Source organism: Quercus suber, unplaced genomic scaffold (assembly GCF_002906115.3).
Source record: "Quercus suber isolate HL8 unplaced genomic scaffold, Cork oak 2.0 scaffold_468, whole genome shotgun sequence".
Lineage (NCBI taxonomy): Eukaryota > Viridiplantae > Streptophyta > Magnoliopsida > Fagales > Fagaceae > Quercus > Quercus suber.
Genome location: NW_027069919.1, coordinates 291,667 through 319,472, shown reverse-complemented (window position 1 = coordinate 319,472; position 27,806 = coordinate 291,667). Strand labels below are relative to the sequence as shown.

Sequence of the window (27,806 nt, the reverse complement as noted above, 5' to 3'; positions counted from 1 at the left end):
TAATTTTTTTTTTAAAAAATTAAAAATATATAAAAATTGTATTTATTTTAAAATATAATTTTAGTTCAATATTTAATATAAAAATTTAAAAATTTATTAAAAATAATTGTTCTTCCTAAAACATGGTTGCCCAGAAAAAGAAAAAAAAAAATTTTCTGTTATCATCATCTTCATCCTCCACCTCCCCATCCTCCTTTCGTCCTTATCATCATCTCTCAATCTCACTCTCTCAAAACCTTCGATACCCCCATCAAAAAAAAAAAAAATCCTTCGATACCCACAAATTGGCAAGGCCTCCCTCTATCTTTCTCTGTTTTCTCTTGCCCAGATCTCTCTTCCTTGATCATCGCCACTCAACACTACCTATCCAGGCGGTGCTTCCCTCGTTTCTCACTACCAAACCCCACCGCCCTCGACCTCTCTTTCCAACAACTCCCACATTCATTTCCACCAGAAAAAGAAACCCAGATCAGAAGAACACAAAATGCAAACGAAAAAAAAAATGAAAAAACCGATTATTGAAAAAACCCAGACCAGAAGAACACAAAGACCTTTAAAGATTCTTTCACTCAGATGAAAACCAATTCTTTCACAAACCACATCCATGTGTGTCTTAAGGTTAGATGAAAACGATTATTTCGCAAAGATTTCAACAATTACTCAACCAATTTTTCACTATCTCACTACAAACACAAAGGATCTTCAAAGATTCAAAACACAAATAGCAACAAAGCAACCCAACAAAGTAAACCGAGATGTCATGGGTTTGGCTTTGGTGTCATGGTACCTGTCGTGGATGGTGGTGGTGCTCATGAGGTTTGGCTTTGGTTGAACTAGAGATTTGAGGGAGATCTAGCGATAGATCGAAGCGAGAGAAAGAAAACAGAGAGAGAAGCGAGATCTGAGAATGTTTCGATGAAGGATAGAGAGGGCGGTGGGGTTTGGTAGTGAGAAACGAGGGAAGCACCGCCTGGATAGGCGATGGTGTTGAGTGGCGGTGATCAAGGAAGAGAGATCTGGGCGGAGAAAACAGAGAAAGATAGAGGGAGGCCTTGCCAATTTGTGGGTATCGAAGGTTTTTTTTTTTTTTTTGATAGGGGGTATCGAAGGTTTTGAGAGAGTGAGATTGAGAGATGATGATAAGGACGAAAAGGAGGATGGGGAGGTGGAGGATGAAGATGATGATAAGCAGAAAATTTTCTTTTTCTGGGCAACCATGTTCTTAGGGAAGAACAATTATTTTTAACTAAAATTTTTAAGATTTTTATTTAAAAATTATTGATAACTAAAATTTTATTTTATTTTAAAATAAAATAAAATATTTTTAATATTTTTTAATTTTGCCGTTTGCTACGTCAGCAATATTTGTTTATGATGTAACGACAGGGACTAAAATGGAACCGTTTTTCAAGATAGGGACTAAAAGCGGTAAAAATAAAATGTAGGGACTAAAATAGGAATCTCTTGAAAATGTAGGGACTAAAATGTGCTTTTCGCCTTAAAAATACTATTCAGGGACGAAACTATTTCGTTGCTACATGTACCTTATTTTATTAGATAATTTTTAGCAACAAAATATTTTCGTCACTAAAACTATTGTCTGAAAAATTCAACTATATTTAGCGATAAAAATTTTCGTCGCTGAAAGTGTTTTTTTATAAATTCAGTTACATTTAAAGACGAAAAATTCGTCACTAAATGTAGCTAAATGTGATGGAAAGATTCGTCACTAAAGCTACTTATCTATTTTCATTTTTTTCCTGTATGTAACCTATCATTACATTATTAACTCCTCACACTTGAATAACACATTTATGTCAACTACACATTTATAAGAAAATGATTCATACATTCCAAATGTAAAAATAAAACAAGTATTCTATTCAATCCATCCCTACAAATTGTTTCTAACACATACAATAATGCAAGATGTTTTATAACATACAATAACATAGAATACTAAGGGCTAAAAGAAGATGTCCTCAAACATCTTCAAGTAGTGCCAAAAGAAAATGTCCTAAAAGCCACCAATAAGAAATTTGTACAAATGTAAAAACAATACTACATTAAAATTGTAAAATAAAAACATTAACTATGTTATAAGAAACATCTCTATTGAATATTTGTGTGTGTGTGTGTGTGTGTGTGTGTGTGTGTTCATCCAAGACACAAACGTCAAACCCAATTTGGCTGTCAACCTCACATTGCATAATTCAATTACCACATATTTGCTAGAACTAAATCATTTACTCTATAATTCAATCAAAGCAAACAACAAAAACCTAATTTGGGCATTAATGCATAGAGCCATAGACTACAAAGACAAATAAAAAATAATCCCAATTTTCAGATCTAACACAATTCAAGAACTTAAACTAAATTCCCACATAAACATCAATACAAAGCAAAATTCAAGTTGTATCACAAAGACCCATCAAATCTAAGTCAATTAGAATGACACAAAAGCAACAAATTTTAGATTTAAAACAGAATCAATTGCCACAAAAAAAAAATAAAAAAATAAAAATAAAAATGATCCAAAGGACCATAACACAACCAAAGCATTTTAATACACTACTGCAAGTGATTAAATCAAATCATTATTAAAATTAGCTAAGTAAAACACATGTTAAGGAAAACACAAGAATTTACAAGCCAACCCACTCAACTAAGGTTTTAAGTAAATTCCACAAAATCCCAACATACTCATCATACTTTCAGATTCACTACATAACAAGTCAGCCCTTTTGTAAAAATCGTTTGGTCCATGAAAGTATCTAACTAGCTTGACAATAAATAGGGATAAGCTCTTATATGTGTAATATGTACCGTAAAAAATTTAACACAAAATAATTTTTCTATAATTTATTAAAAATCACGTATTGCAGCTGACTCAAATTTCCTCTTGACAGATTTAGGTTCCCAAAAGAAAATTGCTATAGTTTTAAACTAGCCCAAATGCTTTGAGACTTTATTCACATTAAAACTACATGTTAAAGAATATTAAAAACATGGAATGAAACCCTTTATCTCATATAAACAAATACCACAACAACAAATCAAGAAACCAAAGCTCATAAATCATAGAGACAAATAATCAAGAAAACTTACCTTGGAATCATGTTGGGAGAAGGCAAAAGTTTGTTAGGGCAAGTTGATAGCCGAATATCCCATTACAAGTTCATAGCACTCAAACCATCAAAGTATCATATACTCACCTTTCCACACCACCAAGACCTCCAAAATCCATTACCCAACAAAAATAGTGATTAGGTGACCACTAGAGCAAAATAATTTAAGCAAAGTTTCAGATTTCACAAACTTTACACACACACACACACACACACACACACACACACACACATATATATATATATCACATAGTCTAACTTCAAATTGAATAATCAACAACAAACAATTAAACTCAATTTCATAAGTCATTGAGGTAATATATTAAACACTTGATGTGCAAAAAGCAAAACCTCAAGACACATCAACTTTCATGGTTAACCCTTCATAACCCATTTGTTTTAAAACAAGTTCATAGCACCCAAACCATCAAAGTATCACATACTCACCTCCAGAGCAAAATAATTTAAACAAAATTTCAGATTTCACAAACTTTATATACATATACATATATACATACATACATATATAGGGATGGACCCAGGTGGGGGCATAAAGGGGCCCAGGACCCCACTGGGCCTAAAAAAAATAAATTAGTATGTAAAATTTTCCAAAAAAAAAAAAAAAAAAGGGCTTGGGCCCCCCTTGGTTTTTAGCTCAGCCCCCTACCTAACCATCCCTATCCCAAAAAATAAAAATAAAAATACTTGGGCCCCCCTTAATTTTAGCTTGGGCCCCCTCCAAATTTGTAAAACCCAACCGGCCAGCCCCTGCCCACATGTAAAACTTACAGCCCAAAACTCAGCCAGCCCGCTACATGTAAAAAGAAAAGAAAAAAAAAAGGTAAGTTAAAAAATGTAAACCAGGCTACCCTACCCAGTAGTTCGAAGAGTATAGTCTCCAAATCAAAAAAAAAAAAAAAAAAAAACCGCGAGGTGAGAGACTAAGATAGACTCTACTACTACCCACGTCGTGAGTGAAGCTGCCAAAATGCGAGGTGAGAGCTTGTTACTGCTGCCAACATCGTGACGCCGCCACCACGCAACACCCATCTCGCAAACCCACGCAACACCCATCTCGCCATGACGCCACTACTGGCTTTGATATGCTCTAGCCTTCACACTTCACACTTAACTATCTCAAGTATTTAATCTATCCTTCAAAATCTCAAAATCTATGCTTGTGGTGTTTGTGTTTTAGTGAATCTGTGCTTTTTTTTTTTTTTGGCTTTTTGGCTTTTTGGCTTTTTGACTGTCTTTGTGAATTATGACTCTGTGTTTGTGACTATCTCTTTTATATTATTTAGAGAGAGAGAGAGAGAGAGAGAGAGTGTGTCTCTAGAGATTAGAGAAAATATCAGAGTTTGACTGTTTGTTGTGTGGTAGTTGGGCAATAAAATAGGGACAAGTCACAACAATAGGAAAAGTGATTCAACTTGCAAGGAATTAAAATGGTAAAGTGTTTGTTGGTAGTGCATAATAAAATCATAGTGTCAATAGTGTCCTTCGAAATAAAATGGAAAATGATATTTTTGATGGACTCTTTGATGTTATACATTGAAAATGATATAGCTTCGACATTTAGTTTGGATTTAATCATAGATGATTTTGAAGATTTTAAAGAGTGTCGAGTTCCCTTTTCATAGATGATTGTATTAAGAAACAATAATGTTTCATGTCTTTTGTTTTTGTTGGTAGATGATTGTATCTTAATATATTAAAAAAAACAATGATTTTTGAGTATTTGTTTTGGTTGATAGTTTATTAATACTATATGGATGCGTATTTGAAAAAAAAAATTCGCTTATCTCCGGCCTCCCCTAGCTTGAAATCCTGGGTCCGTCCTTGTATATATATATATATATATATGTATATGTATATATATATATATATTACATAGTCCAACTTCAAATTAAATAATCAACAACAAACAATTAAACCCAACTTCATAACTCATTGACGTAATATATCAAACACTTTATGTGCAAAAAGCAAAACCTCAAAACACTTAAACTTTCATGGTTAAAACTTAATTACCCATTTGTTTTAAAACAAGTTCATAGCACCCAAACCATCAAAATATCATATACTCACATCTCTACTCCACTCCACACCACCAAGACCTCCAAATGCTTCAAGTATTGAAAAAAAAAAGTAATCAACAAATATAACTCAATCAAAACCTAAGGCCCTAAAGCCTAACTTTACCATTCTAAGACGAATACCCCTACCCAAACGGAAGCCAAGTAAGCCTACAAGAAACTTATAAGCTTTAACACAACCAAAACCTTTTATTTCTCTACCACAAACAATGTGCATTTACCAACTAAATACAAAGCATGTCCTTACCAAACCATGATAAAATTAGCCAGAGTAAAACACTTGTCAAAGAAAGCACATATGAACTTACAAGATAGACCACACAACAAAAGCTTGTAGTAAATTCCTTATAGTCTCAACATTCTAATCATACTTTCAGATTAAATTTGCAACAGATCAGCTCTTTTTAAAAATTTGTTTGCTCCACTTAGTTTTATCCAAAAAGTTTGAAATTAAATAGGGAGAAGCCCTTATATGTTTAGTATGTACAATCAAAAATTCAGTTCAAAATAATTTTTCTATAATTTATTAAAAATCATATAGTGCATCTGACTCAAATCTGTACAAAGTAATAAAAGAAAAATACTATAATTTTAACCCTATGCCAAAAGCTTTGAGACTTGATTAAACCTTAAAACTACATGTGTTAGTACATATAAACAACTAGGATTACCACCCATAACCTCATATAACAATCATCACAACACAAGTAAAGAAATTCAATCTCATAAATCATATAGACAATTTATCAAACACTTGGTATGTAAAAGACACATGCTCATATTACTTGCACAAATTTATATTTAACACCACAATCACAACCACATATGCCAAAGACATTTCAAAATGCAAGGAAACCTTTTTTTCTAAAATTAACCCAATCTCCCATAAAATCAAAAACCCAAATGATTTCTCAAGAAACCCAACTCACATGGTTGCCAAACAACAAAATCCATTTCATAACTCATATAGGCAATTTGTCAAACACTTGGTAAGCAAAAGACACAAGCTCATATTACTTGCACAAATTTATAGTTAACATCACAATCACAACAACATATGCCAAAGACATTTCAAAATGCGAGGAAACCCTTTTTCTAAAATTAATCCAATCTCCCATATAAATCAAAATCCCAAATGATTTCTCAAGAAACCCAACTCACATGGTTGCCAAACAACAAAATCCATTTCATAACTTATATAGGCAATTTGTCAAACACTTGGTATGCAAAAGACACATGCTCATATTACTTGCAAAAATTATATTTAACACCACAATCACAACCACATATGTCAAAGACATTTCAAAATGTAAGGAAACCCTTTTTCTAAAATTAACCCAACCCATATAAATCAAAACTCAAATGATTTCTCAAGAAACCCAACTCACATGGTTGCCAAACAACAAAATCCATTTCGTAACTGATATAAGCAATTTGTCAAACACTTGGTAAGTAAAAAACACATGCCCATATTACTTGCACAAATTTATATTGAACACCACAATCACAACCGCATATGCTAAAGACATTTCAAAATGCAAGGAAACCCTATTTCTAAAATTAGCCCAATCTCCCATATAAATCAAAAACCCAAATGATTTCTTAAAAAACCCAAATGATTTCTTAAGAAACCCAACTCACATATTTGCCAAACAACAAAATCCATTTCACTCCATTAAATTAAAAACCTCTAATAAGATTTTAAATATACCAGCAAACACAACAAACTACTTCTAAAACAAAATCCACAACATAAAGAGCAATCCTAACAAGATAGGATAAAAACCCAAAGATATTAGAAGGTGGGTCATGGAGATTTTACCTTAGATTCATGTTAGGAGAAGTCAAACCATGGATAAGAGTTTGATAACTAAAAATCTAGTAGAAACTAACCAAGAGACCAAGAGGGAGGAGAGATTTGGTAGAGAGAGAGAGATAGAGGGATGTGTGTGTTTGTGTTTGTGTTAGGGAGTGAGCGATAATGAGAGAGGGAGGGCTGAAAATTTTTTAAGTGAGTGGGTGGGAGAAATGAAATTTTTTGTGGGAAAGGAAAAAATTTTTGCTGAAATTTAACCCATTTAAGCTGTACTCTTTAGTGACAAAATTTATTTCGTCACTGTTTCTAACTTTTTTGTTACGAATTATGATTTCGTCCCTAAAGCTGCCAGTTTATATGCATTGGACTTTTGGTGACGATTTAGTTTCGTCACTATTGGTTACCTTTGGCTACAAAATGAGTTTCGTTGCTAATACTGTTCAAAGCAACATCTATAGTAACGAAATATTTCGTCACTATAGATTAATTAAGTTCGCGTGTAGTTTTTCCCTGTTGGCACCCTTGTTTCAAATCAACAATAGCGCCGAAAATTAATTTTCGTCGCTAAATGTTATAATTTTTTTCATTATTAGCGACGAAATCCATATTTCGTCGCTAAATCTGTAATTTTAGCAACGAAAAAAATATTTCCTCGCTAAGTTTCGTCACTAAAAATACATTTTGTTGTATAATTTGATTATAGATGGGTTGTACCAAGAGTGGCAAGGGGTGGTGGATTAGTTCTTTATTGGAAAGCATCAATTAATTAACGGTGGAAGGTTCAAATAGATACAATATAAATGCAGTGATTGATAAAAATACGAAGAATGAGTGGAGATTAACGGGTTTCTATGGTGAACCCGATACAGCAAGAAGACATGAAGTTTGGAATAAGCTAAGGGCTTTAAACTCGCAATCGAAGAAGCCATGGCTTTGTTACGGGGATTTTAATGAAATTATCAAAAAAGATGAGAAACTTGGGGGTGTAAGAAGGCCTCATAATCAGATGCAGCAATTTAGGGAGGTGATTGATGAATGTGGTTTCATGGACTTGGGATTCAAGGGCTCAAAATATACTTGGAGCAAGCACTTCGAAAATGGAATTTCAATTTGGGAGAGGCTTGATAGGTGCTTGGTCACAAACAACTAGTTCATGAAGTTTGCAGGTTCAAGAGTGTACCATTTGACATGTACTTCATCTGATCATGTTCCAGTTCTCATCTCACTCTCGGGTTTGATTCCACCTATTCAGAAAAAAAACAAATTTCGTTTCAAACAAATGTGGCTTTCAAATTCGAGCTGTGAGGAAGTGGTATATTCGACCTAGTGTGGTAGGAGTGGTGTCGGGGTTGAGGGAGATATTTTGAGTAAGGTGGAAATGTGTGGGAAGGAGTTAGGTCGATGGGAAAAAAAATGTTTTTGGTAATGTAAGGTTGGAATTGAATCATTTAAAAAAGGTTCTAGCTAAAGAAGAGAATGCAGCCATGGTTAGTGGGAAAAATTTTCTGGTTAGACAAATTAAAAAAGAGATTGAGGTTTTGCAGGATAAGGAAGCAACGATATGGGCTCAACGTTCGAGAGTACTATGGGCAAATCAAGGGGACAAAAATACAATATATTTCCATTGTTGTGCCACAAAAAGATTCAAGAAAAATTCAATGGAAGGAATTAGAGATGAGGATGGGGTATGGAGAACTAAACAAGATGAGATAGGTGAGGTCATGGTACACTATTACAAGTCTCTCTTTGCTTCAACAGAGGGTAATGTCTCCACAAGCATTTTAGATTGTGTGCCCACAGTGATAGATGAGAAGTTGAATGCAAGTCTATGCCGAAAGTTTTGAGGCATGTGAACTCAAGTACCAGCCTATGCTTTTTTATCAACATTTTTGGAGCACGGTAAATCATGATGTCACTTCATCCATATTGTCATGGTTGAACTCAAGTACCATAACAACTCCCTTAAACCATACTTTTATTACACTTATTTCAAAAATAAACTCTCCTGAATATGCACACCAATCTCGTCCCATCAGCCTATGTAATGTGCTTTACAAAATAACTCTAAAATCCTTGCAAATCGCCTTAAAAAATTACTTCCATCCATTATCACAGAACACCAATCAGCCTTCACTAAGGAAAGATTAATTAAGGACAATATTTTGGTGGCTTTTGAAACCTTACATAGTATACAAAAGTATAAGGTGGGTACTTATGGATATATGGCACTAAAATTGGATATGAGTAAAACTTATGACCAGGTGGAGTGGTATTATTTAGAGGGGATAATGAGGAAGATGAAATTTAGAGAGAGGTGGATAAATCTTGTAATGGGTTGTGTGAAAACAGTCTCATATTCTGTTTTGATAAATGGAGACCCACATGGGATGATTTTTCCTACAAGGGGGATTAGGCAAGGAGACCCACTTTCCCCTTTCCTTTTCCTTCTTTGTACTAAAAGGCTGAATGGTTTAATTAAAAAGGCTGAATTACAAGGTGATATCCATGGCTACTCCCTTTGTAGGAAGGCCCAAAACTAATGCATCTACTTTTTGCAGATGATAGTCTTATTTCTTGTAGGGCAACAATGGTTGAATGTGATAAGGTGATGGACATACTAAATAAGTATGAGGAAGCCTCAAGACAAAAAGTAAACAAGAGTAAAACCTCTTTGTTCTTTAGCAAGTCTATACCAGAGGAAGTAAAGCACGGGATCAAGGTGACCTTGGGTGTTCTAGAAATCATGCAATATGAAAAATATCTTGGGCTGCCCTCTCTAGTTGGGAAAGGAAAAAAAAAAGTTTTAACTACATAAAAGAGAACGTATGGTGGAAACTTCAAGGGTGGGAAGCTAAATTACTTTCCCAAGTCGAAAGGGAAGTGCTATTAAAGGCAGTTATACAAGCCATCCTAACTTACACTATGGGATGTTCAAATTACCATTGGGTTTGTGCAATGAGATTGAGGCCCTAATTAAGAAGTTTTGGTGGGGACAAAGAGGTGACTGGAGGAAAATCCATTAGGTTAAATGGGAGGAAATAACAAAATCAAAGACTATTGGAGGTATGGGTTTTTGAGATCTTGCCATGTTCAATGATTCTTTTTTAGCAAAGCAAGCCTGGTGACTCTTACATAATAAAACCTCACTCTTCTATAAAAGTGTTTAAAGCACGCTTTTTCCCAAATTCATCACTTATGGAGGTTGCCGATTCAACGATGGGGTCTTATGCTTGGAAGAGTATCCTTAGAGGGAGAGACATCATTCATAGGGGGGTAATATGGAGGATAGGAAGTAGAGAAAAAAATTAACATTTAGCAACAACACTGGCTGCCAAGAAAACACCCACCACAGCAGCCAACTAGTCCCTTAGAGAGTTTTGAAAATCATACCATGGATTCGCTTTTTGATCCAATCATAAGAAAATGGAATGAAGAGCTGGTTGACAGTCTATTTGTGGTAGAGGATGCTGAGTTGATCAAGAAAATTCCCCTTACCCAAAATGTGGCAGAGAACACCTTATATTGGCCTTATTCCACCTCCAGAAACTACTCTTGCAGGTCTGGTTACAGATTCCTTAAAGAGGAGTTGGAGATGCAAGCTAACCCGCAAGCACCTCCAATCCGTGACAAGAAGGTATGGAAAGAGATATGACAAATGCAAATTCCACCAAAAGTAAAAAATAAAATAAAATTTATTTGGCAAGCTTGCCATAATGCATTGCCAACAAAATAGGCGCTGATGCAAAGAAAATTATAACAGACCCAATTTGTGAAAGGTGTAAATATGTTGTGGAGGAAACGAAGCACGCATTATAGTCATGTCTAGAGTTGGATGTGATGTGGGCTGATAAGGAAGCATGGAGTTTCAGGTATGAGATTGAGTTCACGGGTGTGAAGGAGTTGCTGTCATGGATGATTGGGGAAGGAAAGTCCCTGGAGCTGTTTGCTTATACGACTTGGAATGTTTGGAATCAGAGAAACAAGGGCTAAATGAATCTTTAGGTTAATCCGCTTCATCAGGTTACAAAACAGTCAAAAGTAATGTTGGCACAATACCGAGCAAATATGCAGGTTACAAAGGTGCAGGTGAACAACAGTAATGGTGGAACGAGGTGGCGGTCTCGGACAGCTGGATTTGTGAAGATAAATTTCGATGGCGCCGTGTTCGGTGAATCAAACACATCAGGTATTAGAGTGATAATCAGGGACAACAATGGAGTTGTTTTGGAATCTCGCTCGAAAAAAATTACTCAAGCTTATAAGGCAGACAAGATAGAAGCTTTGGCAGTACTAAAAGCTTTGTTGTTTGCGTACGAACTGGGTTTTCGAAGTGCTATTCTCGAAGGAGACTCTCTTGGTCTGATTCAAGCATTGAAGTCAAAGGAGCATAATCTATCCCCATTGGGTCTACAGGTAGAGGATGTGAAGGTGTTTGCAAATAATTTTGTAAGATTGTTGTATTCTCACATTAAGATAAACAGCAATAGTGTAGCTCGTAGTCTGGCGAAACATGCTATATGCATACCAAATTTTCAAGTATGGATGGAAGATGTCCCATCACATATTGTTTCGATTTTACAATTGGATATAGTTGATTTATCTTAATAAAATTACACAAGTTCATTCTTTAAAAATAAATAAATAAATAAAATAAAATAAAATAAAAACATTACTCACATGTCAATAAATGTATTAAGGAATATTATATAAAATGTGTAACAATATATAAAGAGAGTAAGATATATAGTTTGTATCTCTAGCATTATTCATATAGAAACTATCTTGATTGTAAGCAACCCATTTTTCTTTATTGGCCGAAATAAATGTGAGGCATGTGCGAGAGGAGAAATTATTATTTACACCAGGAGGATTGTTGATGCAATCCTTCTTAACCAATGAGATAATGTCATCTATGCAAATGTATGTGTGAGCTTCCTAATCTGTACAAGGAATAAAAAAATAAAATTACCAGATGATGTCACATTTGCATAAATAATAGCATTTTATTAGTTGGGAAGTTAGGAAGAACCATGTCAGCAGCCCTCCTAATGGACCTAATAATTTCTCATGTGAAAGGTCAAATCTAAGGATTCACACTAGCAAGTGTGTGAAATTGTTGACCCAAACACAGTAAAATCTGCTTGTTAAAGGAAGAATCCTCATTTAAATTTACTGGAATCAAGGGTTACAACTGCCTTGCATTGTTGCTAATTAATCCTTGATTTATGGAAGAAATGGTGATTTTGAATGAAGTTAGTTCTAATACAATAGATATAAATTTTTATTTTGAACTCTTATAACACAAGGCATCAATCATGGGTCCAATGGTCTCACAAATGTTCTAAACTCATTTGTTAAACTTTGGGTGGACCCAAGTTGATGAAGAATGACCCTTTTCCCCTTTTTCGGCTGCCTCTCTCTTTAGTGAGCCTGGTTCACATGATAGATCGAAGCACTTGAATTCTAGGGTGCTTTGTTTTGGGTGTAAATGATTTTCGAAATTCATTTTACACCCAACAACATGTTTGGGTGTACACGTAAAATAAAATTTTCTGGAAAATGAATAACTTTGACCGTAAAATAAGGCCTTTAACCCGGAAAATGATTTACGTTTTTGTTTTACCTTCAAATCATTTCCGGAATCACACACCCAAAGAGAGAGAGAGAGAGAGAGAGCAAGAAGAGAGAGTAGAGAGAGTGAGCTAGATCAAACCAAACCCCAGACGTGCCGACCAGCGAGATTGCGCCTTCGAGATCACGCCATCGAGATCGTGCCTGCGAGATCGCGCCTTCCTCCTCTGGGTCAGATCATCGCCTTTGATATTGTCGTCGTCTCGATCGCGCCGCCCTCTCGATTGCGCCTTCAAGATCACGATGCCAAGTTCGTGCCTACGAGATCGCGTCGAGATCGCATCGTCCTTCTTTGGGTCAGATCATCACCTTCGATCTTCTCGTCGTCTCGATCGCGCCAAGATCGTGCCACCCTCTTTATCTCGTCGTCCTCCTCTGATTTTTTTTTTTTTTTTTTTTTGTGGTGGTGTGGGTGGTGGTGATTTGGTGGTTTTTGTGTTGTGTGGTGGGGTTTTGTGTGGATAGTGGTGGTTGATGTGTGGGTGGTGGTGGATTTTGTGATATAAAATTTGTTTGGAAGCTGAAAAAATGGCTGAGAAAATGTGAAAATTTTGTAGGAAAATAGCATTTTCAAATGTTACCAAACACTAAAAATTGTTTTCTAATATAATTTTTAAAATGCAACTAAACACTAGAAAATATTTCCTTTCCGAAATATTTCACCTGAAAATATTTTACACCCAGAAAATATTTTACCCTGAAAGAAACGCAGCCCTAGTTTGATGTTGTTCCAACCATGGGCTTTAGTTGGCTGCCACTCTTTCTTTATGGGCTGACATTGTGTGCCCAAATCAAACCAATTCCCATTGTTCATTTGGGCTTTGTGGCATAGGCTAAATTCATAGACTGTAGGCTTATTTGAATGGGCCTTGGACTGACTCTATGAGCTGTTCGTATGTTAATTTGTTGTCCAAACAATTGCCTCTAACAAACCGTTTAGAGTTCATTTTTCATGATATAACTGAAGAAAAAAATTATAAATAGATCCTCTTTTTTTTTTTTCAGTAAAATTATAAATAAATCGATATCTATGTACATTGCGAAATTTTTAACCAATCACAAAATTACCACGTTACATTTTCAAGTTCACATAGTACATTCAAAACAACCAAATATAACGTGCCAAGTTTAACACATATGATTGTGTTTTTTATAGTTCTTTTTTAGGCTTATTTCTAATATTGTTTAACATATATGATTGTGTTAGATGACAATTTAGAATGAAAGCTTTTAACTTCAAATGTTGAAGTGTAATTTTTTATTGGTTCATAACCGATCAGTTATCTAGCATGTGTTAAAAACATATATATATATATATATATGAATTTAAGTTCATCTGTTTTTTATGATTGAATATGGATTATATGTTCTTTAAAAAACATTATGCAGGTTGAGTTACTTTGAGAAGAAGTAAGCAGAGTTATGAAAGTTACATTTTCTTTTAGTAAATAAAACTTTTTGAAATTTGGATAATGGTTAGCTTTTTCTTTTGCTTATATACACTACTAGATAAGTATATGAATCCACTATTATATATATAATCATTATTATGGTTTTTAATGCATACCCAATTTTTCTATTGATGCAAATAGTAAAGATTAGAAGCTATAAAAACAAGTTTTATTTGCTTATTTTGAAACCAAAAAAAAAAATTATACATTTATACAAAGCCTTAACCTGTGCTTACGCACGGGCTGCGAGAGGGGGAAAAAGAATTTTGAGGAAGGAGGAAAAAAGATTAACATTATTGACTTAATGGATCAGGCTTATCCATACATTGAGCACAATCTAACCGACTCAATTTTAAGAGCAAATAGGCCTTATATATGTGTAATAGGGTCTGATTTAGGGTGGATTTCAAGGATAGTTCAAGAGACTATTGCTTACCAACTAGAAGAAGAAATGAGATTGAGGAGTGAGAAACAAAAGAATTAGAGAGAAAAACACTAAATCTAATCTTATTATTTTCATGCTTTGTACAAATTGATCTTATCCTTTTATATCTTCTATATTGATCAACTGATTACCAACTAATTACTAACTATTTAACCAACGCTGGTAGCTCATGTAATTGCTAACAGAAATAAATCAATAACGACTAAAAACTCACTAAGCACATGGCTGAATTGCAACAGACACGTGTCTAATTACAATGCTGACTAAATCTCATTATAATCATAGTACAATTCAAGCTACTGAATTAAACTACAGGTGTTGCACGACAATGCAGCAATTATTGCTACAATGCAAAAATGCTGTCTTGTTCTGCACTGCTGCTGCCAGGTTCTTATCAATGTGTTTCAAATTTAATTGCTAAAGTCCCTTACATAATCTTATAAGTATTTTCACACAATCTTACATAATCTTATAAGTATTACTTTAATACATGGATACTAGTTGATGATTCTACACACAAACAATTAATGTTTCACATTCCAGAATGTATACTACATATAATTTCTATACTTTTCATACCAAATGTCCACATTTTTCAACATACTCCACACTTTGTACATGATGTGAAAGAGTAAAGAATAAACACTATTGGATGTGAAACAATCAAAACACTAAACAAAGACGAGCAATATAATAAATTTTAGTAGCAAATATGACAGACATGTTTAACGACCCTCTTGAAGGCTTGTAGTTAGTACAGGTTCACTAGAGTTGACTACTGGTGGTATAGGTACATGATAAATTGGAGTAGGCATTTGCATCGGAAGATTTGGCACTTTTACCTCAAACTTAAGAACTTGAATTGCTTGTCTTATGGAGAGCCTCAAATTTCGATCAGGGTGAGCACACCAAAGTCCAACAATCATCAAACACCCTACCTGCTTTTCATCAAGATCTGCTTGTAACTTTCTATCTACCACCGAAAGAAGATCTCCTTTTCCATAAAGATTCCAAATCCACTCTACCAACCCCATGTCAGAACTTGGTCCCATTGGATCAATTGACTTTCTTCCGGTTGCAATTTCTAAGGCAACTACCCCAAAGTTGTACACGTCTGACTCTTTACTAGCACTTCCTGTGCTTATATACTCTGGAGCCAAGTATCCTAAAGTTCCAGCCAATCCAGTTGTCTGGGGACCTAGCTCAGGATCCATAAGCCAAACTAACCCAAAATCTCCAAGCTTTACATTGAAACTAGAATCTAGCATGATATTACTTGATTTGATATCCCGATGCACCACACATGGCTCCCATTCTTCATGAAGATAAAACAACGAAAAGGCCAACCCAAGAGATATCTTGTATCTCACTTTCCAAGAAAGAGGACTCATCTTTCCAAAGAGGTGAGAATCAAGACTACCATTTGGCATAAACTCATAAACAAGTAAGAACTCACCTCCATCATGGCACCATCCTATGAGTTGCACCAAGTTCCGGTGCCTCAATTGGCTAAAATTTTTTACCTCAGTCATATATTCTTTCTTCCCTAGCCTAGACCCCCTTGAGATTTTCTTCACAGCAATAAGCATGTCCAAGTCACTTAAGTAACCCTTGTAAAATGCACCAAATCCTCCTTGACCTCATTTCCTCTCATTTGAGAAGTTATTGGTAGCTGAAACAAGATCTCCGTAAGAAAATCTTCTTGGTCCTACCCCTCTCTCAAGGTCATCATTAAATGATGTGACGTTTACTCCTTCTGCAGTAATCTTTTTCTTTCCTTTCCACAACTACAACATTACAAATACTATAATAATCACCACCCCAGCTAATGCAACTGTCAGTCCCACTATTAAGCTTTCATTTTTCGCTACCTTTCCACTTGTTTCTTTTATATCCAAGCTTGAACTGAATTCCCAGGACTGAAGTAAATGAGGCTTTATTTGCAAACCAGTAGCAGCCGAAAATCCAACGGTGACCCACTCGGGCAGAACCTTCATTAGATCAATTTGATAGGAAAGACTAGTACTCTCTTCAGTATTAGTGGTCTTTCGATAGGTCCAAGAGACGCTCAAATTCTTAGTAGTAGCATTGTAGATAATCAATACATCTGCAGTATCTCCACTATGGAAGCTGGTATTCCAACGGGTGTACGTGACAAAAGCAATCGAATTGCTGTTAATCCCCACATGCGCAAATGGAGGATCCCATTCATTGTTCACATTAGAGTCGAACTCAACTAGAACAATTTGGTTCTGACCTGAAAAATAGTTTGTGCTGTTCAACAGGCCTAGACCTCCCCCTTCCGTATTTGGTGGGATAATGAATCTCGTAGGAGCCAGGAAGAATGCTAGCCCATCACCAAAATCAGAAGTGCCTGATCCAACGGTGCCGATAGTGAAGGAGAAATGTGTGGTAAAGTAGGAGAGCTTTCCTATATTAGGGTCCCAGAGTGGCACCTTCTTAGCATAGACAGCCCAACCAACACGATAGTATTCAACTCTGTTCATATCAACAAATCCCATAAAACTTACTGCATCACCCATATATAGTATGTCGGTGTCACTGGGATCAAAGTAAATTTTTTTGAATTGAACTGAATAAGCACTAGTGAGGAGAAGTAAAACAAAGAAGAAAAGAGGAAACATAGAGGTATCTAAATAGTAATATGTAAAGTTGGTGAACTAGTAATGCGTTGCTTGGAAGTGGTTACTGAATTTTTGGTTTATATCTTGATGATACTGAAGTTTCCTTTCAACTACCAACTACATATTTAAATAGTGAAAGAAGTTCATTGAAATGGTACTACATACTTCAAATAAAATATAATGATGGAGATACCTCGCCGGCAAAATTGCGTCAACCCACAGAAAGTGAAATACAAAATGGAAGAATCATATATATATATATAGTGCAATATAACCTTCAATGGAGCTTTACTGGTCCTAAAACCAAAAAAGATTATTGGCCCCCAAAAAAAAACGCTTTTGGCTGTGGAGTAGGTGTCGTCGGCAATGACCATCAATTGCAGGCTTCAACTAATTAGTGATTAGTAGCCCAACTCTGATGCAACAATTACTACAAGAAAATGTCTATTTTGCAGCATTAATAATATGAAGAGAAAGTTTCCTTGAGCTCGAGAAGGGGGGGTGGGGGGTGGGGGGTTACTTTATGTTAGGGAGATCACTAATTTACTCTTAAAAATATGTTTGCACACTATGATCACGTACTAGCTAGTACAATCTAAAGCCAAACATCAACACAGATCAACATATCCCAAAATTAACCAAACAAAGGCGCAGGATCACAAATATCTCTCTCTCTCTCTCTCTGTGATGTCTAGCCTAATTCTCATGAATCTCATCTCATCTCTCTTTTCTATCTAACTATCTCGGCATATCCAACTTCATGACTAAAAAGTAAGTATTTGTGAGTTGTGAGTGTCTTTCTTTATTATAAATTTATATTATACGTGTATAACTATATGTTTGATTGTATGCGTTATTTTCTTTTTATAATGTTATTTCTGTGAATTGTGATGTGTGTGTATACAATATAAATATAATATAATCATAGTTGTCAAATCGTGAATCGATTTTTTATTTTTTTTGTATCGTGTATCGTATCGAATCGTTTATCGTAAGATACACAAACACCTAATAAAATTATAAAATAATTATAGATATACATATATAAAAGGTATATTCATTATAAATTCGAAATATATTCAACTAATGACCAATTTAATTATTACTTTTGTAATAAAATTTAACAAAGTTAACTAAATAAATCAAATTAACTTATGTTTATAACATGTACATTCAAATTGATTAAACTCAAAAGTGATACATAATATATGAATCAGAATAATAATATATTTTCATCATCTTAGCTAATCAACTCCATCTAAGTCAATATTATCATAATGTTTAGCATCTTGCAAAATTATTAATAGATATTTTCTTCATTATTATCAATATTTAGGGGGTGTTTGGTACATGCACTTAAAAACTGAAAACATGTGTTTAAAAATATGAGTAAAAATACATGTGGATGAAAAAATATGTAGAAATACATTTAATGTTGTTTAAAAACTAAAAACATGTGTTTGAGTGGGCGTACCAAACGAGGCCTTAGTTTTTTCTTTTTTTTATTCTAATAATTTTTTCTTTATATTTTTTCTTGGCATTCTAACTTTTTAGACTCAAAATAATAATAACAAAACAAAAGATAATTATATTTTCATTTAATATATTACTAATAGCATAGAAAATAAATTTGCACATATGAAAGTGAGTGTTATAAGTATTGTTTAAATTTTGTAGGAGAAAGAGAAGGGAGGAAAAAAAAAACTCATGGACTTGCTATTTTATTAGACTCAATTAAGTTTCCCCATAATTTTTTGTTAAAAAAGTCTAACAACTTGCTTAAATCAAATAAAACCGCAAATTTTAACAAAAAAACCCATTTTAAACCCACATGTCTATGTATCATACGATACGTACGATTCACCAATACGACACAATTCATACGATACGCACCTATGTATCGGACGATTCATGAGTACTAATGATACATCTTTACGATACAAAATTTTTTGTACACGATACGATACTGACAACTATGAATATAACTTATATAATTTAATAGTTATGAAATATAGAGGGTTTATTACATGTATGTGTATTGTTATTATGTTATAATAACTTTTGGGCAAAGTTTAGCTACAAAATTAATTGTAGCCTTAGGTTACAAACTCACTCAATATCTTTTTATTGGAGGTGAATTTTGACAAATTCACCATTGGATTACATCTTCTTCTTATATCCTCCATGTTTGCAAAATTTCAAGAAAATTAAAGATCAATAGCTATATCATCAATAAATTTTTAAATTGCAAGTTTTTGTAATTTAAAATTATGCATAAAATATAAGATTATAGATGATATAGTAAATAATATCCGATTGACACAAAATTTGACATGTATATTAAGAATGTAAAGACATGTAATTCAACAGTTAGATTTTCAAAATATTCAGTAATATTTCTTTTATTAAGTGAGTTTGTAACCTAAGGTTGCAACCAATTTTGTAGCTAAACTTTGTCCATAACTTTTTTTCCATAAATTTAATGATTTAAGAAGAAGAAAAAAGTAAAATTAGTGATTGTTCAAGTATTTAATTGGTTAAGTAAAATTAGTATTAATTTGGAAACAGTTTATTTAGCTTTTTGCTAGAATTTTTTCATTAAAAATGTGCTAAAACATACTTGTACCTTAAAAAATTAGAAAAAGTGAGAAAATACAAAAAAAAAAAGCGAGGTTTTAAAAAACTATACATAAAAACAAAAAGCGAAAAGCTGATATCAAACTCACCCTTAGTGTGTTATTTATGTATGGATGAGTATAGATGTGCATGTGTGGGCCAATTTAGTATAGTGTCAGTGAGTTGGGTTTTGTCATCTAGTTTAAAATATTATGACAACTGCATAAAATAAGAATTTTAAACAAACTTAACAAAATAAAATTATCACACTTACCGACTTTGACAATAATGACAATTGATAATGAATTATCTTATAATAATTTTAAAATATGAAAACTTGTAGAGGGAAATTGTAAAACTTCATGTATTTGCGTGTGGGTTTTTTTTTTTTTTTGGTATCAATAACTTGATATATTCAAGTTCACTTTTTATTAGATTTTGTTTAAGTAATTAAGTTAAGTTTCTTAATAATCCCCGAACAAAAATTTTTGGAGCCGGCACTTATGCTAGCTTTCACTATAAATGTACTAGGTTTGAATGCATGCAATGATGAATTAATGACATATGTACTTTTCTTAAAGCTTATGAGAATGAATCATAATTAATTTTTTCCCGTAAATGTTGTAGGAAATCCAAGAATTGAAAAAAAAAAATTGTTAATAACACTAATGATAGGTTACAAATATTGTGTGTTTAATACTACTAAAAATAATAGTGTATTGGCTTGATAACCACTCCATAAATATAAATTCTTGTAGGGTGAAGGGCATGGGTCAAAATTCAAATCTACAGGAGAGGGTTTCACATGCACATACTTTTAAATTAGGTTATAGTAGATTTCTATCTCATATCAATATATATATATATATATATCAAACTGTATACACATGAATTATGAACCATTTTCCAAATTTCATTGTTAGCTTCTTTAAATTCTAAATTATTCCCATTTTCCCTAAACCAACCCAACAAGTAACTGATTTAAAAAAATAAAAAAATAAAGGATAAGCTCATTCACAACTAAGAACCTGCTAGTCTCCTATAAAAAAAAAATTAAAAAAAAAAAAAAAAAAACAAATTCATGATGTCCCAAACTAAACTAAAATTACAACTAAGAACCTGCTAGTCTCCTATAAAAAAAAAATTAAAAAAAAAAAAAAAAAAACAAATTCATGATGTCCCAAACTAAACTAAAATTTTTAAAGAGCCCAACCCAATAGTGACCAAACCACACTGCACAGTCTAAAACTGCACCACAATGATGAGGTGACCAATCAATTAAGGTGAGCTGTTGTGCAGTGATAATTATGGCCAAAATTGTGCTGCGCCACGTCATGTACATCCACTTAAACAAGTAATAATTAGGAGTGTCAATATTCAACCCAACTTGCAAAGATGACATGAACCTAACAAGGGTTTTTGCAGGTTAAGGTTGGGTCTTAGTGGTTTTGGGTCATAAACAGGTCAACTCGAAAACGACATGATAAGAAACGTGTCATAAGCGGGTCAATCTGCGTAACCCGTAATAGATACATTTGACACACTAATTTATTTGTCTCAATCCGAAATGACTCATTTAACACAACCCGTTTAACTCGTACAACAAACAAATAATCATTTTATTTTAGATTTGTCAAATACCTTTTATATCCAACCTATATTTTAAATTTAAAAAAAAAAAAAAAGTGAATAATTACAAAAACCTACAAGGGATATAGTTGGTAATTGAAACTTTACAAACCCTGAGAATATTATATTTTTGTTAAAGTGTATGCACTTCTTTTGAAGTGTAATGAACTTATTTTTAGATAGATGTTATAGTTTTGTTGAACTATATTATTTTGAATGTGGGTTGAAGACTTGAAGTGTATGCACTACTTTTGGGATTTTTAAAAAAAAAAAAAATTCTAGATGGATGTTATATTTAATATTATGCAGGTTGAAATGAGTTATATTACATTCATGTCAACCCAATATGACCCGTTTATTAAGCATGTCAAGTGAGTTGGGTCAAGTTAACCCGCCTTATTAATAGGTCGGGTTAAGGTTGAAAGATCATGACATGATTATTAAATGGGTCGGGTTCAGGTTAAGCCATTTAGTCGAATACCCCTACCTTGACACGACATGAACCCAATGCGCTAACCCGAATTGACACCCCTAGTATTCTAGCTAAATAATTTACTTGAAATAATCATTTGATCTTTTTTTATTACTATGGTAGGTTAGGCATAACATATGTGGTAAATCCGTGAAATATGGAACTACCTCTTTTTTTTTTCTTAGAAAAGAAATATGGAACTACCTAATAGTCTATGTTGCGACACTTATCTAAAATGTTGTTTTTTTTTTATGCAGCATTTATCTTCCTTCTTGGTTGCTTTTATGGGGAATTTTTGCTAAGTTTAATGGATTTTGATGATGCTAATGATGAGTAAAGTGCAATATTACAAAATAAAATAAAATAAAAAATTGAAAAAAAAGATAATTTTATTCTTGCATTCTTATATCTCTCTCTTGTGTTCTCATTCAATTCTCCATTTGGGTTTGTGTATGTTTATGAATCATAACCTTTAAGGTAGAACACTTCCCAAAAAAAAAAAAAATCAATGAGTATTGTTGGCACTTACCAGAACAAATTACTTTGTAATTAGAAAAATTTTCTTATAAAGAAAAACACAAGTAGGGAAAATGTGTCCTTAAAGGATTTTTTTTTTTTTTTTGAAAAAAACTATAAAAGCCAAACTATTTTATTAGTTAGCCAAGGTTTGAAACTAATTTGGTATCTAACAAATTGAGTCTAGAGGACTCGATTTTGGGGTTATAAATCGAGTATATTGCACTTGGTTTTCCCATTGCGACAGCAGCTGAGCTGGACAAACTGTCCATATAGGCCTGGAAATCGAGTTCATTGGACTCGGTTTTCGTACATGGAAATCGAGTCTGCTGGACTTAGTTTTCATTCATGGAAATCGAGTCCACTAAACTCGAGTTACTAGTCTTATTGAAATCAAAGCTAAGATCAAAGGATGGCAGAGTAAGTGAAAGATGAGCGGGGTCAGAAAATGTACATGGGGTTGGTGAAAGGATGTCGGGGTGAGAAGATGCATGAGCAGTGGGTAGAGGGATCTCTAGGTCAAGAACTGCATGAGCAATACATGGAGGGATCTTTGGGGAAGGAGATGCATGTGGAGGTGGAAGGAACTCTGGGGCAGGAGATGCATGTGGGGGTAGAGGGGATCCGGCCTACTGCCTGATGGGGTGCAGCATGCTGACCATGGCTATGCCTGGCAGGAGTTGAGCTCATGCTTGATCGTCCAATATCTTCTGGCGCTTCTGGATTTGCCCCATCGGTCTCTTCCAAGGGAAGTTGGGCAGTATACGGTGAAGGCATTCCACTGCCTTAAGTATAGCTATAATCTGCTTGTACTCAGGACTGCCTACTACATAACGTTTCAACATCTGCTTGTGACTGGCAACCTACAAGTAAATAAATACAATTAGTACATCTAACACAAAAATGGTGATATGCAACAAAATTTGAAAAGAAAGGTCAAAACAATTACCATAATAAGAAGTGTAGTGGTAGTGTGATCGATGAACCTCCAAGTCACCCTACCGTACGAATGGAAGTATGGATGAGCAGGCGACATATCACCCTCTAGTCGTGCTCCATGACATAGTAATTGTGCTTGACTATTCCATACTTGGATATGGACAACATGTTTGTCCCTCCAATTTACATTGGTCTTCCCCCTCAAGTCTATGGCATGAAGGGCATCGTCAGTATCAACATTTGGGGGATTTCCTGTACCATCCCAAACTGAAGAACAACATGATCTGGTGTATGTTTCTCTACTAGCCAAAAACATATAAGCAACACCCTCTCCATCCACACGCCCCTTCCTACGACACAAAACGTAGGCAGGTGGCCTAATTCAGCTTCATATGGTTGCCACACCACCCGAAGTAGCCAAATAAAAGGGTATCACATTATGCAATGTTCCATTATTTTCAACTATGAGCTATTTTACAGTTATAACAGTATACAATAGTTATAAACAATAGAAGAAACACAATTTGGGTACCTAGTTGGGATGCATAGAATCTAGAAGTTGACGATACTGGACTAGACAAATTTCGACAGGGCTATTTTTTGTGCTCACGACCCACACGGTCCTACAATTAAGAAAGAGGGAGTCAATACTTGGAATTGAGAATTTGAAGTAATCAATGACAATAAATGATGGGCAATTGTAAATTTACCATTACATACTGCTAAGTTTATACTAATAAATGATTATCTAAACATATGATTAGTGGTGGAGTTAGAAATTAATAACACTTATATTATACATCAATCATAACATATGATCTCAGTGGTTGTAAAACGATATATAAAAATAAATAAAAATCCTATTAATTTTCAAAATTTGAGGAATATCAAGGTTAAAATTTTATTTTCTATGTCTAACAATGTGTCATGTCATTTAAAATTATGGATCTATTTCCAATAGAGAGAATCGGTCAAGGAAGAGACTTACTTAATGGATAATGGAGAAGGTGCAAATGGTGGGCCATATGCATCATCTGGTGGGAGGTCCATCCTTGGGCACAAAAAAGGGAATCTGACCCATGCCCAATACTGAACCAGTATCAAGACCTCACCAATCTGACTGGCACCTCTATCAGTTGCCCTATATAACTCTCTGTACAACCATGCAAGGCAAGCGCTCCCCCAACTATACCAAGGTGGATTGCGAGGTCCATCAACATCTACAACCACATCGTATGCACCCTATCACCAAACTTGTTGGCAAAAATTGTGTCCCTAGGAGTGCTAGAATATAACACCCTGCAGATGCACAACCACCTTTGTTGCACCATCGAGCAACCCTTGGTCAACTTTTTCTAGTAGCCTATTAATTTGGATCCTTTGTCCTTTTAGCTCCACACAATTAGTAGCAATTCCAAGCATATTTTGACATTCATCAACCCATGTGAAGTCAGTTGTTCCAACAATTGCCTTACTATCGATTGGAATCCCCAAAAGAACCTTCACATCTTATAATGTGATTGTTGTCTCACCATGTGGCAAGTGGAAGGTGTGGGTTTCAAGCCGCCATCACTCAATGAAGGCTATTATCAAGTTATGATCAATCTCTCTAGATGGGGTCCTATGCAGCCCCTCTAATCCAACTCTCTTGACAATGTCGAGGACGCGATCATCCACCATCAGGCATCGTTTTCGAAACTCATCATTACAACCACGACATTTCAGTGCCCCCAAATCCTGCACATGATAAAACCATGGTGATGAGATGTAATATGCCATAACCTTTGTATATAGATTGTAGCTATTGATCCCAAAAAACAAAAATAAAGTGGTTATCAATGGAAATTAAAATATCATCCAAAAAAAAAAAAAAGGCAACAACTGTAGAAAAATAAAAGTATGCAATGCAGTTTATAAATTTGTTTTTTAGTTGTTTATCCTGCTACTTATGTCGTGCATGCTAGTGTAAACATTGCCATAATAGCAATCAAACCCATTACCCACCATGTTTACAACGAATACATACATCAAAATTTGATTCTCTTTGGCTCTCACAATTCAATTTGGTTATCTTAGTCAAATACTAAAAGATTGAAACAGTCAAACCTCTCTAAATCTTATCAATGGTAATGTCTTTAATTATCTAAGTGTAACCTTTATGTAAGGGTGTGCAATAGTCAACCAATCTAACTCAACCCAACTAATGGGGTTGACTATGCATTCAAAGCTAGCAATACCATTGACAAACTTAAAATTTTAGAAATGGAAAAAAAAAATCAACATAATGTAAAAGGATAAGAAGAGAATATTCAGCAAGTGGTTGGTTTTAATTTTACCTCGCCTTCTGAAACAGCGCACGATCGATATTCTTTTAGAAACCTTAACACCGAACCCTCCATGGGACCAGGACTGAACTCATCAGGGATCTCAGCAGCAATGACAGCCATACTGCATGAAGTTTAGGCAGTCAAGAGTAATATAAGCACATGTTGAAGATAAATTGGTAAGGATCTCAATGTATAGCCTAATTTCTTGGACAAATGATAAGTATGACAATCAACCACAGGGAATAAAGATACATATAAAAAAATTCAATATGCTGCCAAAAACTTAGTAAGAGCTAAATTAATTAAGCCTTCTACATTTCTCCATTTTCATTCAAATGTGTTCTGAGGAGTTAGAGCTGTGTTCTGAGGATTTAGAGCAATGCTCTGACAAATCAACAACGTTGCTTATTAAGCTTGCAGAAGCATTCAAAATCCTTTTTCATTTTCTTTACAATATTCTTGACACCCCACATGCTGTTGGGGTGTCATAAATAATAGTAGTTTGTGGTAACATTGTCATTAAATAAGCTGCTTTTTCATATGAGTAAATACTTGAATCAAGATGGAGTGGTCCTTGAAATCAGAGTATGACTACCATAAACAAAAAAAATAAAAATAAAAATAACAGCCTATTGGCTGTACATAACTTTGTACAAACTCTTTCGTGTGCAAATGATGAACCATAGTACAAGCATACCATTCAAACTAAACATAATGTATTAATACAATAAAAAAGATGACAACTTTTAATTTTATTGATAACTGATAAGTTACACAAATTCAGTGGGTCTTACTCTTAAACCCACAACCTTAACCTCCTTCATGATCTCACAAGGGGAGGAGGTGTCATTTGGGCTAGAGTTCATTAGGCCTAAAGAAAATATGACACCTACTTTAGTGCTAGAAAAAAAAAATTACTTTTTGAGAATAGTTGAAAGTTACAATAAAGAAAAAAAAATGTTGCGAGTGCCACTTTTTCTTGGTGAGGACCATTTAGATTTAGAGGAATGGAGGAAGTTGTGAAAGAGTTGAAATAGGGCAAAGCTTATTATCAGAACATTACAGTTTTTTGGTTTTCATAACAATTTGTTTAGGAAATTTCAACTATGATTTTAATATAGATGATCATAACAACAACAATAATAGGAAGACTATCACCATATGCAAACATATAGTTCTGTTCACTGTTTGTGTGACAAAATCTATCAAGTACAATGCATGCCAATAGAAAATCATCCATTACCAATAAACAAAAAATGTATTGATTATGAAAATATTATTTAAGATGAAGATTTCAGATTTAGTACATCATTTTGGACACCCTTTAATGGTTCAAAATTTTTTAAAAACTAATCAATATATGGTTAACTTTCTGAATTTGGTAGTATTTCATAATCACCCTCCTCTTTTCTTACAAAAATAGTGTGTAGAACCCTAAAATATTGTCCATATCAATTGTTACTAAACAATAACCCAATAAAGTGCATTACTTAAAGGTAACTACAATTATTCTATTTGAAATCCCATTCACCATATTATACAAGATTCTAAGCCACCTAAAAAGTATAGCTTTCAGAGAGAGAGAGTATATTGATATATGAATGCCCACCAACTTCCATTGTAGCATGATATTGATACTCCTCTCATCACATTCACACCTCCACAATAGGCTCATCACAATCAAAATGGTTTTGTTATGAATGTCTATCTACAATCACTGGGGACCACTTTCATTGGGTGGGTTTTTTCCATTTCCAATGAAACTTAATTAACACTACAAAATTTCAAGCCAAAGAAAAAGCTTGTAGTGTAACAAGAACACATATATGATGTATCTAAAGCAACCCTAGAAAAAAGAAATAAATCTGGAGCATTAATAAATAAATAAAAAAATTATTTTGATCTAATCAAAGCAAGTAGATTGAAAAGGGGTACCTACCTTCAGATTGAGGTTGAGTAGTGGCACGAGGTTTGAAGAGTGAGAGTAAGAGTTTGAAGAGTGATGAGGTTGAGCAGTTGGTGCTCGGTTTGAAGAGCGAGAGCCTGTGAGGACTTAGAGTGGCGCGAGGTTTGAAGAGTGAGAGTGAGG

At 34.2% G+C, this 27,806-nt stretch overlaps 2 pseudogenes; both read right to left on the bottom strand.

The window, feature by feature from the left end:
• LOC112008935 (L-type lectin-domain containing receptor kinase IX.1-like) overlaps positions 1 to 7,256 on the bottom strand; it is a 14,746-nt pseudogene extending 7,490 nt beyond the window's left edge.
• A 7,912-nt stretch (positions 7,257 to 15,168) lies between these two features.
• On the bottom strand, positions 15,169 to 17,218 carry LOC112008964 (L-type lectin-domain containing receptor kinase IX.1-like; annotated as a pseudogene).
• Between the last annotated feature and the right edge of the window lie 10,588 nt (positions 17,219 to 27,806).